The sequence below is a fragment of the Mus caroli genome, unplaced genomic scaffold (assembly GCF_978045245.1).
Source record: "Mus caroli unplaced genomic scaffold, Mus_caroli_1 scaffold_1, whole genome shotgun sequence".
Lineage (NCBI taxonomy): Eukaryota > Metazoa > Chordata > Mammalia > Rodentia > Muridae > Mus > Mus caroli.
In genome coordinates this window covers 133,258,153-133,265,123 of record NW_028227256.1, presented here as the reverse complement: position 1 = coordinate 133,265,123, position 6,971 = coordinate 133,258,153, and positions in this window count along the sequence as shown.

Genomic DNA, 6,971 nt, shown 5'->3' with positions numbered 1-6,971 from the left:
TCCCAGCACTCAGGAGGCAGAGGCAGGCGGATTTCTGAGATCCAGGCCAGCCTGGTCTACAAAGTGAGTTCCAGGACAGCCAGGGCTATACAGAGAAACCCTGTCTCGAAAAAAACAAAAACAAAAACAAAAACAAACAAACAAACAAAAACACGGATTTCAAGATGCCTGCCATGGACTCTGGGCAGGGCTCCACTGATTCTGCCTACCTCTCCGTACCATTTGTTGAGGGAATCTGTTTAATGAGTGCTGAGAAGACAGACCTTTGTATAAATATACTCATGAGGAGAATTGCTTCTTTTCCACTCAGGGAATCTCAATTTATGGGTGTATGTGTTTAACAAATCTCTTGGTCAGAATCCAGGTTGCAGACAGATAACTGAGGAGCACCGAGCCTTGGCCTGTGAGGGGAAGTCTGATTCTTCTGAGGCCTCACCATTTATTTCTACCACACTTAAAATGTCTGTTCCGGGCAGAGCATGGTGGTGTACGACCCCAGAACTGAGGAAGCAGGAGCAGATGGATTTCTGAGAGTGTGAGACCAGCATGGTCTACAAAGTGAGTTTCAGGACAGCCAGGGCTATGTAGAGAGAGACCCTGTCTCGTTGAAAAAAAAAAAGTCTGTCCCTTCCCAGCATACACACAGTATTGCCTCAATACATTTCTACCTATTTGCTGATATTTTCCTATTTCAAAAAAAGAAAAAAAAATCAAACTTTACACCAAGCATAACAAATAAGTTTACTAGGAAGAGGGCTGGTGAGATGGCTCAGTGGTTAAAAGCTCTGACTGTTCATCTGAAGGTCCTGAGTTCAAATCTCAGCAACCACATGGTAGCTTACAACCACCCATAATAAGATCCTCAGGTGTGTCAAAAGACAGCTACAGTACACTTAGGTATAATAGTAAATGAATCTGTTTGTTTGTTTTTGTTTTTTGAGACAGGGTTTCTCTGTATAGCCCTGGCTGTCCTGGAACTCACTTTGTAGACCAGGCTGGCCTCGAACTCAGAAATCTGCCTGCCTCTGCCTCCCGAGTGCTGGGATCAAAGGCGTGCGCCACCACGCCTGGCTCAATGGTAAATAAATCTTTAAAAAAAAAAAAAAAAAAAAAAAAAAAGTTTACTAGGGAGAAAGAAACCATGGCAGGAACCACAGAGAACTTTTATCCATGAAGCCAAGAGGATGGACACACTAAACCAACTGTCCTTGAGGAAGGACAGCAGCCCATGACAAACTACTTCACTGGATCCATGCGCCAGCTGCAACTACTGATGCTCCAGCTATCCAGGGCCAATGTGGAATGTGAACTAAAGGGGACCGAGGAGAAGGAAAAGCAACTGAGGCTGCCCAGGGGTGGGGGCTGCCCGGGGAGTGGGGGCTGCCCAGGGGTGGGGGCTACCTGGGGGTGGGGGCTGCCGGGGGGGGGGGGGTGGAGGCTGCCCAGGGGTGGGGGCTGCCCAGGGAGTGGGGGCTGCCCAGGGGTGGGGGCTACCCGGGGGTGGGGGCTGCCCGGGGGGGGCTGCCTGGGGAGTGGGGGCTGCCCAGGGGTGGGGGGCAGGGAAGCTTTAGCCAAGTGCTAAACAGGCCCTATTTTCTCCCTGCAAGTGGCCAGCAGTTGCTGTGGGTTCAGTTGCATCTATCTTTATGAATACAGTGTTCTTTCTAGTTCTTAAAAAATGCTTAAGGATTTCAGCAAGCGTTGCTCTTTTCTCAGCCCTGTGAGGAGCGCTCTCTTATTTCATGAGCATGGGATCTCTGTCTCGCCACCTCCTTTATTTTGTAACAGGATCTCACCGATGTGCCTAAAGGCCTTGAACTTAACGCTGAATCCCAGGTAGATCTTGAACTTGTGATCCTCCTGCCTCAGCCTATCAGCTGGGATGAGAAACATTTTTTCTTTCCAGCACTTAATATCTAAGTGTGGACTTTTGATAAGTAATGGGTGTTAAAACACACTGTATTAAAAGTCAACAGATGCTGGGCGTGGTGGCTCATGCCTTTAATCCCAGCACTTGGGAGGCAGAGGCAGGCAGATTTCTGAGTTCGAGGCCAGCCTGGTCTACAGAGTGAGTTCCAGGACAGCCAGGGCTATACAGAGAAACCCTGTCTCGAAAAACCAAAAAAAAAAAAAAAAGAAAAGAAAAGAAAAAAAAAAAAAGAACTAAAAAGAGGGGATGTGGGAATAAACGCTCACTGGAGGACCTGAATTCCGATTCTTAGCACTCAAATAAAAGTCAGGTGTGGTGTTGTGCGCCTGCGATCCCAGCACTTGGGGAGGTGGAGACTGGGCTGACTGGCCAGTCTGGGTAGCCAAATCGGTGACTTCTGGGCTCAATAAAAGACCCAGTCTCAAAACACAAGGTATTGAATAACCTAGAAAAATACCCGAGGTAAACTCCTTACCTCTACGTGCTCTAAAGCACACATGCACAACCCCTAAAGCCCCCACGTGACCACAAATGCACCACACACCCAGAGGAAATAGTTGTTAACAAGGTAGACACAGGATGAGAACGTCCATATATACGTCCCAAGCAAACAATTTTTGTCTTTTTTTTTTTTTTTTTTTTTGAGACACGGTATTGCTACCTAGCCCAGGCTGAAGTCATGTAGTGAAGGCTCAATTTACCTGCCTCAGTCTCCTGTTCCTGAGTCCTGGGATTACAGGCAGGTCTCAGTATCACCATGCCTGGCTCATTGCATGGCACACCCCAGGTTTTCTTTCTGTTTGTTTTAAAGACACAGTATCACTGGGCAGCCCTGGTTGGCCTGTAGTTCACAGGCTTCCTGTTTATAGCTATCTTTCCGCCATTGACTCCCAAGAGTTGGAATTCTGAGTGTGTTACCTTGTCATGCTCCAATTCCTTAATAAACACAACAGAAACAGAAACACGTCTGTAGCCACTGAGTCTCACTTTTCTGTATAACAGAGATACTAAATCCTAATCTAATACTACTGGGCATTTGGCTCCAGCACGTTAACGGACACTGTTAGTGGAACTTGTTCATTAAAAGGACTAGAATTTAAAATGTTTTTCTTCTAAATGTTGTACCATAGTTTTGAAAATACTTAAAAGATGCTCTTCTTAAAGAAAAGTTAGAGCCTGGGATGTAGCTCAGATTGGTAGAGCATTTGCATAACATAAAGGAAGCCTTGGGTCTGGGCCCTAACATGACAATCTCCGAGGAATTTAGGCAGAGGTTGGAGGGTCAGAAGTTCAAGGTCACCCTTGGCTACAAGGCAGCACTCAGACCTGGCAAGGCTACATCTCAAAACGCAGAACAAGGATAATTTAAAATAGCTTTGGGGGCTGGTGAGATGGCTCAGTGGGTAAGAGCACCCGACTGCTCTTCCGAAGGTCCAGAGTTCAAATTCCAGCAACCACATGGTGGCTCACAACCATCTGTAATGAGATCTGACTCCCTCTTCTGGAGTGTCTGAAGACAGCTATAGTGTACTTACATATAATAAATAAATAAATCTTTAAAAAAAATAAATAAAATAGCTTTGGGATTGGAAGCCTGTCTATGACAGAGACGCCCCCATCAAGACAAATTGCCAGGCAGTGGCGGTGTATGCCTATAGTCGCAGCACTCTGGAAGCAGAGACAGGCACATCTCTGAGTTCCAGAACAGCCAGGGCTACACAGAAACAACAACAAACAGGACAATAAAGCGGACTGGGAAGCAGGTGAGGAAGCCCGCCATGCTCTCCCTTTCACCGCCCCGAGCAACTGTCTGACGTTTGGAAACAGGAAGGAGAAGGGATTTCAAATTATCTGCTTCCTCATTAACCAATACTAAGACTTTGTTCTAAGGGCTGATGTAAATACTGGAGTCACAAATGAAGGGTCTGGTTTTGTTTTCCCCCTTTAGAAAGGAGAAGGTGGATGATGGTGGGACTATCACCCCAGCTACTCTGGATTCTAGGATTATGGGAGAATCACAAATTCACAGCCAGCCTGGGTAACTTGGTGAAACCTTGTTTGAAAATAACATAAAGAATGAGCTGGAGCGGGGTGGGGGTTACAATTCAGTAGTAAAGTGCTTGCTAAGTATCTACAAGGTCTGGGCTCCAATCCCAGTGGGCACCCGGGCGCACGCGCGCGCGTGCACACACACACACACGCACACGCACACGCACACGCACACACACACACACACGCACACACACACCTGCCCCCACTATCATTCCCACTCCACCCCCACCAAACAGAAAGGGCCGAGTCAAGACCAGCGCTTATCATCCCTTCTCTCAATCGAACTCTTCAGCCCTCAGACTGTGAATTTCAAGTTATAAGCTACTTTCTAGTGGATTTTAGCCAGCACTCTTCAAAAATTAAAATAGGATAAATCATATCAGAGGTCAATAATAGACATAGCATTTCCGTAAAAGCTTGGTAAGTTTACGGTGTACAGACTAGGCGACCTAAGTTTCTTTACTGTGCAGTTCATAGAAAAAGCATTTGAAACCTTCTATAAAATCAGTGGTAAACTATTCTTTCTGTCCTACGATTAGAGATCAGATTTCCTCTGGAAGGCAGCTATGCCTGCCACTAAACCACCAATACTACATGTTAAATTCTAAGTGGTAGGCTTGGTGGTACAGACCTGAAATCTAGGCATTTAGGAAGCAGAGGCAGGGGGATCATGAGTTTGAGGCTCGCATGGACTTCACAGCAAATTCTAGGCCAGCCTAAATATCTCAAAAAGCGAAGAAGAAAGTACTAAGTTCTCCGATCAAGCATATCTCGAAAGAGTAACTGACTTACAGAAGATGCCCAGACACCCGGGAGTGTTGACAGTGCGCTCATTAAACACTGCTCCATCTCTTAGTTTTTGGTCTACCTGCTGTGCTACATCTAAACAGCCAAATTCTACCACAAACCTCATACCCTCTGGGCTTCCCTACTTCTGGCCACACTTTTTTCCACTTTATTGCTTCCTCTGTGTGCTCTGGGACTCACTTCCTACAACCATGGCCTCTGGCATTCCTTCAGCTTCCTTTCCTCACGGTTCTGTAAAGGGAGGCTGTTCTCCACACTGACAGACATTGGGTACCTTCCAGGAGCCAGGAGATGTGCAAATACCACTGGTGTGGCCATGAACAAGAGAAGCAGATGTGGTGTTTCCACAAGTGCCTTCCTGTGGGGAGAGGAGTATAGGATGGGAACTGAGAGGAGCCATCAGGGAGTGGCTGTGCAGGCCTCACAAGAAGGATGGTTGTTACTCCCAGGGAGAGAATGGGGTAGCTGCCAGAGCAGGCTGCAGTTTGAAACAGGGGGATGATTCGAGGGATTCAGAAGGGAATGGATTGCAGTGTCAACTATAGAGTTAGGACGGTCGAGCAGTATGAAAGGGAGAGAATGCTGGCTTGCTCCCGAGTAGAGACAGAACCTACTGCGGTCATACCCTCGGGGCATTAGCGATGGTGAAAGTCGGGGGAGAGTTGAGAAAGACTAGGGCTCTGGGGTCAGTGGAATCGGGGCCCTTTCATCCCATATGCTGCCTTTCTGGCTTTGACACTTGTCTTCTGTATGCTCTCTGCTTGCCTAATTCCTTCGTGTCTGTCAAGTCTCCATAATTCTAAACTAAGGTGAATTCCGACTGCACAGACCGTGGTGTCCTTCACCTCTCTTAACACCCGTTTCATGCCCACTTTAAAATTCTGTTTGTTTATTTATTTATTTAGGGTTTGTTGTTGTTGTTGTTGTTTTTGAGACAGTGTCTCTCTACGTAGCCTAGGCTGGTCTAGAGCTCTATATGTAAACCAGGCTACCCTTGAAGTCCAAGGGCCACTGGCCTCTGCCTTCAGACTTCTGAGGTTAAAGGTGGGCACCACCATGCCCATCACTCTTTGTCAAAGACTTTACTTAAACCGCTGAGAGGAAGAGTTTTTTTTTCAATCTTTTTTTGTACAATTTCATTAGAAGCACTATATATATATATATATATATATATATATATCCTCGTATGTCCTCACATACACCGTGTTTGCATGTGTATTAAATATAGAGATAATGTAATTAGATCAGATTATCCACCACCCATCTTACTCTTTATTGCTGTTGGCAGCTAACAGTACCTGGCACTCAATAAATACAGTTATGGAGTGAAGTCATATTTTAAAAATGGAGACACTGAAACAGAGTTCTGTTTTTTTTTTTTTTTTTTTTTTTTCCCTCAAGACAGGGTTTCTCTGTTTAGCCCTGGCTGGTCTTGAACTCAGAAATCCGCCTGCCTCTGCCTCCTAAGTGCTGGGATTAAAGGCATGCACTACCACTGCCGGGCTTTCTCATTATTTATTTTAACACAGGATCTCATTAAATTGTCTTGGTTAGCCTTGAACTTTCAATCTTCCTTTCTCAGCCTCCCTTGTGGCTAGGATTACAGATCTGGGCCATCAGGTAGGGTCTAACTACTCTTTTAAAATCCTTACATCTTGCCGGGCATGATGGTGCATGCCTTTAATCCCAGTACTCAGGAGGCAGAGGCAGGCGGATTTCTGAGTTCGAGGCCAGCCTGGTCTACAGAGTGAGTTCCAGGACAGCCAGGGCTATACAGAGAAACCAACCCTGTCTCAAAAAACCAAAAAGTGAGGTCTCCACAACAGAGGAAATATGGTACAAAAAACTATGTTTAATCTTATATAGCTAGCCTATACAAACTTGTTACAAAGTATCAATTCCTTAAAAAAGTGTGAGTCCTTTCTTAGTAACAATAACAAATTACAGGATTTCCATTCAGCAATACCACATGCTTGAGATTCATGTATTTAAGGATACTGTGATGGTTTGTTTATGCTTGGTCCAGGGAGTGGCACTACTTGGAGGTGTGGCCTTGTTGGAGTAGGTGTGTCACTGTGGGCGTGGCTTCAAGACTCTAACTAGCCGCCTGGAAGCAAGTACTCTTTCTTGTTAGCAGCCTTCAGGTGAAGATGGAGAACTCTCAGCTCCTCCTGCACCTTGT